The following is a 7599-nucleotide window of genomic DNA, read 5'->3' on the forward strand; positions in this document are numbered from 1 at the left end:
GTTGCCGTGTTTTGAACGCGGCAGGGGTCCGACGAAGTCTGCGCACACTGTAGCCCACGGTTCCTCTGGCACCTGCGTTAGCATTTTCCCAGCTGCCTGCATCTGATTTGGTTTGAATCTGATACATGTCTCGCATCCTCTTACGTGGGCTCGAGCGTCTCGGTGCATGCCTGGCCAGTAGTACCGGGCTGCCAGACGTGCTATTGTCCTTCTGCTTCCTACATGGCCAGCTGCCGGTGAATCGTGGTTCTCTTTCAGCACCGCTTCTCGCAGAGCTTTCGGGACGCACATCTTCCACGTCGCAACATCCTCACTGCCTGCTCTGTGTGGAATGTTCCTGTAGAAGGTGTCTCCCTCCATTACGTAGTCCGGGTACTTTTGTGGCTGCGTCCTCATCTTTTCGCGCATGTCCTGAATCCAGCTGCATACTGCGGAGGCTTCCGTCGCCGATGTCTCCTTGATCCCTCGCAGTGTTACTGGTAGTGGCTGCCTTGATAATGCGTCTGCCACCACATTGAATTGTCCCTTCCTGTACGCTATTTCGAAGTCATACTGCTGCAACTCCAGGGGCCATCTGGCGATCCTTCCTGAAGGGCTCTCGATGCTGTTGAGCCACTTCAGCGCCATGTGGTCGGTTACCACCTTGAAGTGGTACCCTTTTAAATACGGCTTCAGTTTCCGGATCGCCCAGACACTCCTTCTTCACTCCACCCGGTCCAACACCCGCTGGAAGGTCGCAGATGCCGATTGGAGTCCAAACGGCAATACTCTCCGCTGGAATAAGCCCTTTCCCGGCACTGTAAACGCAGTGTACTGCCTCTTGCTTTCTTTCAGCGGGATTTGCCAGTAGCCATCCTTCAGGTCCAAGCTGCTTATGTACCGTGCCTCTCTCAGCTGGTCGAGGATATAATTTATTCGAGGCATCGGGTAGGCATCCTTTATCGATTTGGCGTTGATCTGCCTGAAGTCGACGCACAGTCTCCACTTGCCCGTCTTCTTCCTAACCATCACGATGGGAGAACTGTAGGGGCTGGTTGAGTGCTCTATGCATCCCATTTGGAGTAGCTCGTCCACCTTCGCATTGATCTCCCCTTGAACTTTCGGATTCTTCGGGTAGTATCGCTGTTTTATTGGCTTGTCATCCTTCATCGTTATTTGATGCTCTGCCATGTTCGACGTTCCTGTCATGGTTTTAAAGCTGGCTAGCTCTGCCTCCAGGAACTTCGCTGTGTCGTCATACTCTGCTTCCTGCTGTACATTGTGTCGGTTCCTGGCCGGTATTCTCACCTCGTGTTCAGCGCACCCTATCTGGGTTCCGACTTGAGTTAGAAAGTCCCATCCTAGCACCAATGAATCCACTACCCCTGGTAGTATCAACAGGTTCATGGTTAGTCGCTTGTTCCCGAATGCGATCTCCACCTCCAGCTGTTCATCGATTCCGCCGCACCTTCCGTCTGCCAACCTAACTTGCCGCCGCGTCCTCGTAATCCTCCCGAGGGCAGCCAGGTTGTCCGCCAGTTCCTTGCTTATAAAGCTCGCTGTTGCCCCGGTGTCGATCGTGGCCATGTACGTGCCTTCCCCAATCGTCACCGCTGCGGACAACTGCTGATCCTTCTCGATTAGGTTGCCCGTTAGTTTGGAGAGGTAGCATCTTTCGACCCCCGCTAGCCTCTCTGCGGCTGAGGTCGCTGGGCATTTCCCGCCTGGTGGCAGCACTCGACGCTCCTGACACCTACTCTCCCGCACACCCAGCAGAACAGCAGGCGTTGGAATCGACATCCTCGTGCCCAGTGTCCGTGGCCGCCGCACCTTCGGCAGGCCTCATGGGGATCTGCAATGTGTGTCGTGCCCCGCGGCCTCTGTGTTGTGTTTGGCGGTCTCCACACCGTGTTCGCTGGTTGTATCTGTTGCTGCTATGGTGGCGTCCATTGGCCTCCTCGTGGTGCTCCTGCTGCCTGCTGTCGTGGGACTCGTTACGGCGGTGAAAATTGGTCATCTCTCCGTGTCTCCTGGCTATCTTTCTCCTCGCATCTTCTGCACGTGACCTGCGTTGGTGGTGACGACTTTACCTTTAAGAACTTGTTTTCTTGGGCGAACGCTTCCCGCTCCTTTTCCAGTTCTTCGTATTCATCGGCTAAAAGCATCAACGTGTCCAGGTCCGGCACTTTGTACGCCCTTAAGAAGATCCTTAGGCTTGGGGTGCAGTTTTCCTTTATGATCTTTAAGGTGTCTTTCGCAGAATAGTTTAGTGGCCTCGACATCGTTTGCATGTCGATCATGTAGTCTTTAAATGACTCACTGAAACCCTGCTTCCGTTGCCTGACCTGATCCGACAGCCTTGTAAAGAAATCTCTCGGCAGAAAATAGAGATGGAAGCTCTCAATGAACTCGGCCCAGGTTTTCCATTGTTTATTGTTGGCGATAAACCACTTCTACGCCCTTCCTTTCAGCAACTCCGGCATTGCTCGGGGGATCATGTCTAGGTCTAAGCCGCAGGTGTTGGCGGACCATTCGACTTGTTCCAGGAACTCGAACGGTTTCTCCGCCCCGTCGAACCTGAATGACCACTCGCGGACTTGTTTTGCGACCCTTGCATAATCCTCCTGGCTGTGTCTAGTGGTCAGCACCGTTGTCTTCCTGTCCTGGCTTGACTCTCTCCTGTGGGCCTCCCTTTGCATGTTGTCGACGCTCAGGCTTGCTTCTAGGTTATCCCCTTCAGCATTAGTTAGCGTGATACTCGGGCCGGTTCTGTCGTAATACATGGCTTCCAGCTCAGCCCAGATGTCGGCAAGTTGTGGGTCGTTCTCTGTTTCGGAGTAATACTCCGACAATGTCCTCCTCATGTCCTCTAATCTGCCGTCCAGGACGACATTAAGCCTTTGTGCGACATGGGCGAAGTCCTCCTTCTCTGTCCCGGTTGGTCCCACGGGCTTCCGCTCAGATCGTGCGGACAGTCAAGGCAGAACGCCAGGAAGCTGCCTCGCTTTTCACTTCGCTTCTGTGCCTCGTGTAAACGAACGTTCCACCCTAGCCTCACCCTTCCGCGTACTGTCCGTGCCGTTCCTGCGGGCTCGATCCTCCTTGCTTAGCCGTTGCGGTGTGGTGTCCTGCTTGCTGGTGGCGATGTCCTGCGAACTACTTCTGACAGGTGGCTGTAGGTCTTGACTTCTGTGCTGGGTTCGAGGGTATACGCCGATCCGGGACTTCTCTCCCTTCTGGCTCGGGATTCTCAGGGTTCTGTTGCGCCGCTCCGGGACTTCTCTCCCTTCTGGCTCGCTACTCTAGCGGTTCTGTTGCGCCGTTCCGGGACTTCTCTCCCTTCTGGCCCGCTACTCTAGGGGTTCCGTTGCGCCGCTCCGGGACTTCTCTCCCTTCTGGCTCGCTACTCTAGGGGTTCTGTTACGCCGCTCCGGGACTTCTCTCCCTTCTGGCTTGCTACTCTCGATTTTAAATCTTAGTCTAGTAGACCCTCCAGGCGTACCGCCAGGACTTCGTCGGCAGGACAGAACAGAACTTAGCCGTGTGGCGCCTCCTTAGACCTCAGCCACCTGTGTCTCAGTTCGGAGATTCCTAGTAATCCCAATCCCGAACGTCTCGACGTGACGATCTTGCTCCTCGTAGGCTCCCACGGCGCTGCTTCCGACGACTCCTTGCTCTCGACTGACTGCTCGCTCTTGACTGAATGCTCTCCGCTGGATCACTGATCTCAATGCTCTCGACCGAATGACTGATACTGGATGACTGATCTTGACTGACTCATCTCAATGACTGATCTCGACTGACTGATCCCTGCGGGCTTATATAGGGCCTCTGGGACCCGTTATTTCCCTTTTGCACACGGCCCGCCAAAACTCTTCACATGGGGTCCAAAGTCCATGGTTTCTGTTTGACCCTCTTGTCCCTGACGCACTGCTTGCCGCCGCCGTCCAGCCTGATGCTGCCGTCCCGCTGATCCCGGAGACGCATGCAACATGTTTGTGTGCCGCACCGCTGCTGAGATGTGGCACCTTCTTTCCAAAGTCCAAAGTCCGGTAGCGTCCCGTTACTCCTTTTTGCACACGGCACTCTCGCTCCGCCCGCCAAGTCTCCGCTCTCTCCTTCTCCATTGTTGGTCTCCAAACTCTCTTGGTCTCCGAACCCTCTTGCTCTGCAAACTCCCTTGTCTCCAAACTCTCTTTCTCTCCAAACTCTCTTCTTCTCCAAACTCTCAAGTTCTCCGTCCTCGATCTCCAAACTCTCTCGTTCTCCGTCCTCGATTTCCAAACTCTCTCGTTCTCCGTCCTCGCTCCTCGCCGCGCCGCCACTACGCGAATTCGCCGCGTACCTGGTGAGCGGCCGGCCATCTGCTGCTGGGATTTGTGGGGAGTTATTCAACTCCTCACAAGACATATTCGATTATATTGTCATCTAAAGAAGATTTTTACCATTTAATAAAAGAAAATCCCAACCGCTTTGATACGTCGAATTTTAAACAAAATAATATGCTAATATTTAAGAATTAGGTTTAATGAAGGACGAGAACGCAGGTCAAATTATGAAATCATTTGCAGTGTTAAAAGCCAAGGCATACTCAATATAAGTCGAGAAAGAGGGTAATGAAAATCAAAATTCGTATGATATTATGGAGAACAGCGCACAATAAGAAGTAGAGCGCATATTCTACATTGAAATTGTAAGTAAAATAAGTCTTAACTATAAGGATGATAAAACATTTTTACTACCTGATACTATTAACACCTTAGCTTATGGTCATAATGAGTTAAGAAACTTTTTAGATAATGATAATTTAATAATACAAAAAAAGGAATAATGTATATATTTTAATAAAAAACAATGTACAAAAAAAACTTTTAAATGCATTTTTTATGTGTTTTGTGTTATTGCAATATTTTATTTCAGGAAATTTTTCTCATCTATCCACGAGGAATGAGTTTTATCAAATCCAAGCCATTTCACCTTAATTTTGTTCTGTCGTCTTTCTATTCTTTTTCTAACCATACATGCATTGGTATCTTTAACTCGTTAACGTTATTGTTCATAAAAAAAAACCCTACCAACAGGAATCATTTCAACTAAATCAATTTGCCATGTAACGTTAATCCCTTTTTATAAATTTTATTAACAACTTCCTGTTTGCTTTTTTTTGTTTTTTATTTGATGATGATGAATGCTTAGACATAAGTGATCCCTTATATTCATGTACATCGCATTTTATTTTTTTACGCATCTTTTTAGATATTTCAAAACACAATCGTGTTAAATCTATTTTTACTTTTTTATCGTAAGACCCACCTAAATCAGATAGTTGAATATTCCTAATCTTATAAAAGATCGCCACGACTCACTGTCAAACTCTATTTTGTTTCCGTACTGGTTTATTACCATCACGTACGGTTTATCTGATTTTCGACACCTAAAATTACGTTTTATGGTAGTCATAGTATGATGATCAATAATTGTATCCGACATCAAAAAGTCGTACTGATTCAGTTTCAATTGAATATACTCCTTGTATGTTAGGAGTTGCATCCATTGGTAAGAATTTCCTAGACGTTGACAGACCACAATTCAATTTTAAATTATGTACTACATAATAATCGAATCCAAAAATAACTTCTATTGTCTTGACGCGTGTCCATTATGCTTGGACACTTTTTTTAAACTTCCTATTTTCATCTATCGGACCGCTGCATAAATGAAACCGATTTGGAATCGAGCATTCAGTTGTGAAAAAAATCTCTATCAATCATAAGCACTATAGATCGAAACTCAAGTGTTATAGTTGATTTTCAATATTCATTTGGAAACAATAAACAAGTTTTTATTAAAGAGCTAGAATTTATGCCGTCTGGAACAGTGATACCGAACTTCTATTATTTTATGCCTCTATTTAGCATAATGATACCATTAGACAACAAAACCTAAACAGACAAAAAATAAACGGATTGAATTGGTCCGTGGGAGATATACCATATACAACACAAGAAGAAATACTTACCCCTATACATACAGTACACTTATTGTACGCGGAGATATAAAAAAAAAATTTGTGGAATAATATTTTTTGACAATAGATATTGGAAAAAGCTTAACCCAACTCCCAAACTTTTTCACGAATTGCAGACTACTTAGAAAAAAGATCCCACTTAGATGCGCATTAAACAATTTGTTTAAACTATTTCTATTCTTGGAAACATCAAATTATGCGGTATATTGCAGCGCTGACACCTATGCTAAAAGTTTAGTCAATAAAAATACTTGAACTAAGAGGCTGGATTCCATAAAGGGTTTCTTTGGGGATGACACCCGCAAAAAGAGATACTCTCAACTTATGTATTGTAATTATTGCGGATCTGATACTCATTTCGAGAAGAACTGTGCTAAAAAACGCGACCATGACAATCATAAGAAAAAGTAGAGTAATTTAAACCATTATATAGGAAAATAGTAATAATAAGATATTTTAAAGTTAACCCTGAATAAAATACAATTTTTAAATAATATATAAAAATGTTTACACAATTTATACACCAATTCTCGGTGCCAATTTGTGGTCCATCAGCATCGGGAAAATCAACCTTCTTAAAAAATCTAATTACCAAGAAGCGTGAACTTTTTAATATTTCAATAGAGCGAATTATTTGGTGATAGGAAGAGGAGAGTGCCAAGCTCAATTTTAAGGTTCAGGTGTTCCTGAAACAATTGAAAATGAATCAAATGACCGATCTTGTTTGGGAATAATGTTTTCTATGATTGCAAGACAAGTTTAGAAATCAAAAGAAGTCCAAAAAAATAAATCTCACAAGCTAATGATTCTCAGATGTGGGAAATATTTTGGAAACCATATTTTCGATTGCGCCCCAGAACGTGTTACTGGTAAATTGTCAAAGACCATTTCCTTTCCACAAAGGCTCATAAAGATATCAGGCAGAGTCAGAGACCGGAACATGGTCCCCTGTCTATTACCTGACGGCAATAAGGGACACACGCACAAGTCCGAGGAGCACACTCATTGAGAAGATCACTGGGCCGCAATAAAAGGGACACGCGCCAATAACCTTATGCCGCACACAAGTGCGAGGGGCACGCTCACTGACTACCTATCTCTGATAAGTTCCTAAAAGGGTACAACGCACAAGTATACCTGTAATTTAAACTCGAAATAAAAAGTCACAAGTTTCTTTTGTAGCATAATAATACATTTATTCAATTATTTTGGAACATGGTTTTTTATGTTAATTCTTATTTTTCAGTCTTTTTTTCCAGATTATAATATATTTTCATAATATTGAGTGCCTCATTTTTGTAATCCGAAATTCGATAGCATACACAATCATCGACTCCCTCGGTGGATACATCATTGCTCCACGCACAGTTGTCTTTATGATTGCCATGAATAGATGTTTTCATATTATCTCCATTACATTCAAAGAGTTTTGATTGTATAAACTGAAGACGTACCTAGTGTGCATTGAACAGAATTCCGTCGAATTCGTTTAGAATGTTATTTATTTTAAGTGAATGCATGATATCTCTCTATCTCAACAATCTTGACTTGCCCTTTAAAATATTCTTACACAACTTATAAAGAACATTTTA

The sequence above is a fragment of the Drosophila biarmipes genome, unplaced genomic scaffold (genome assembly GCF_025231255.1).
Source record: "Drosophila biarmipes strain raj3 unplaced genomic scaffold, RU_DBia_V1.1 ptg000013l, whole genome shotgun sequence".
NCBI classification, from domain to species: domain Eukaryota; kingdom Metazoa; phylum Arthropoda; class Insecta; order Diptera; family Drosophilidae; genus Drosophila; species Drosophila biarmipes.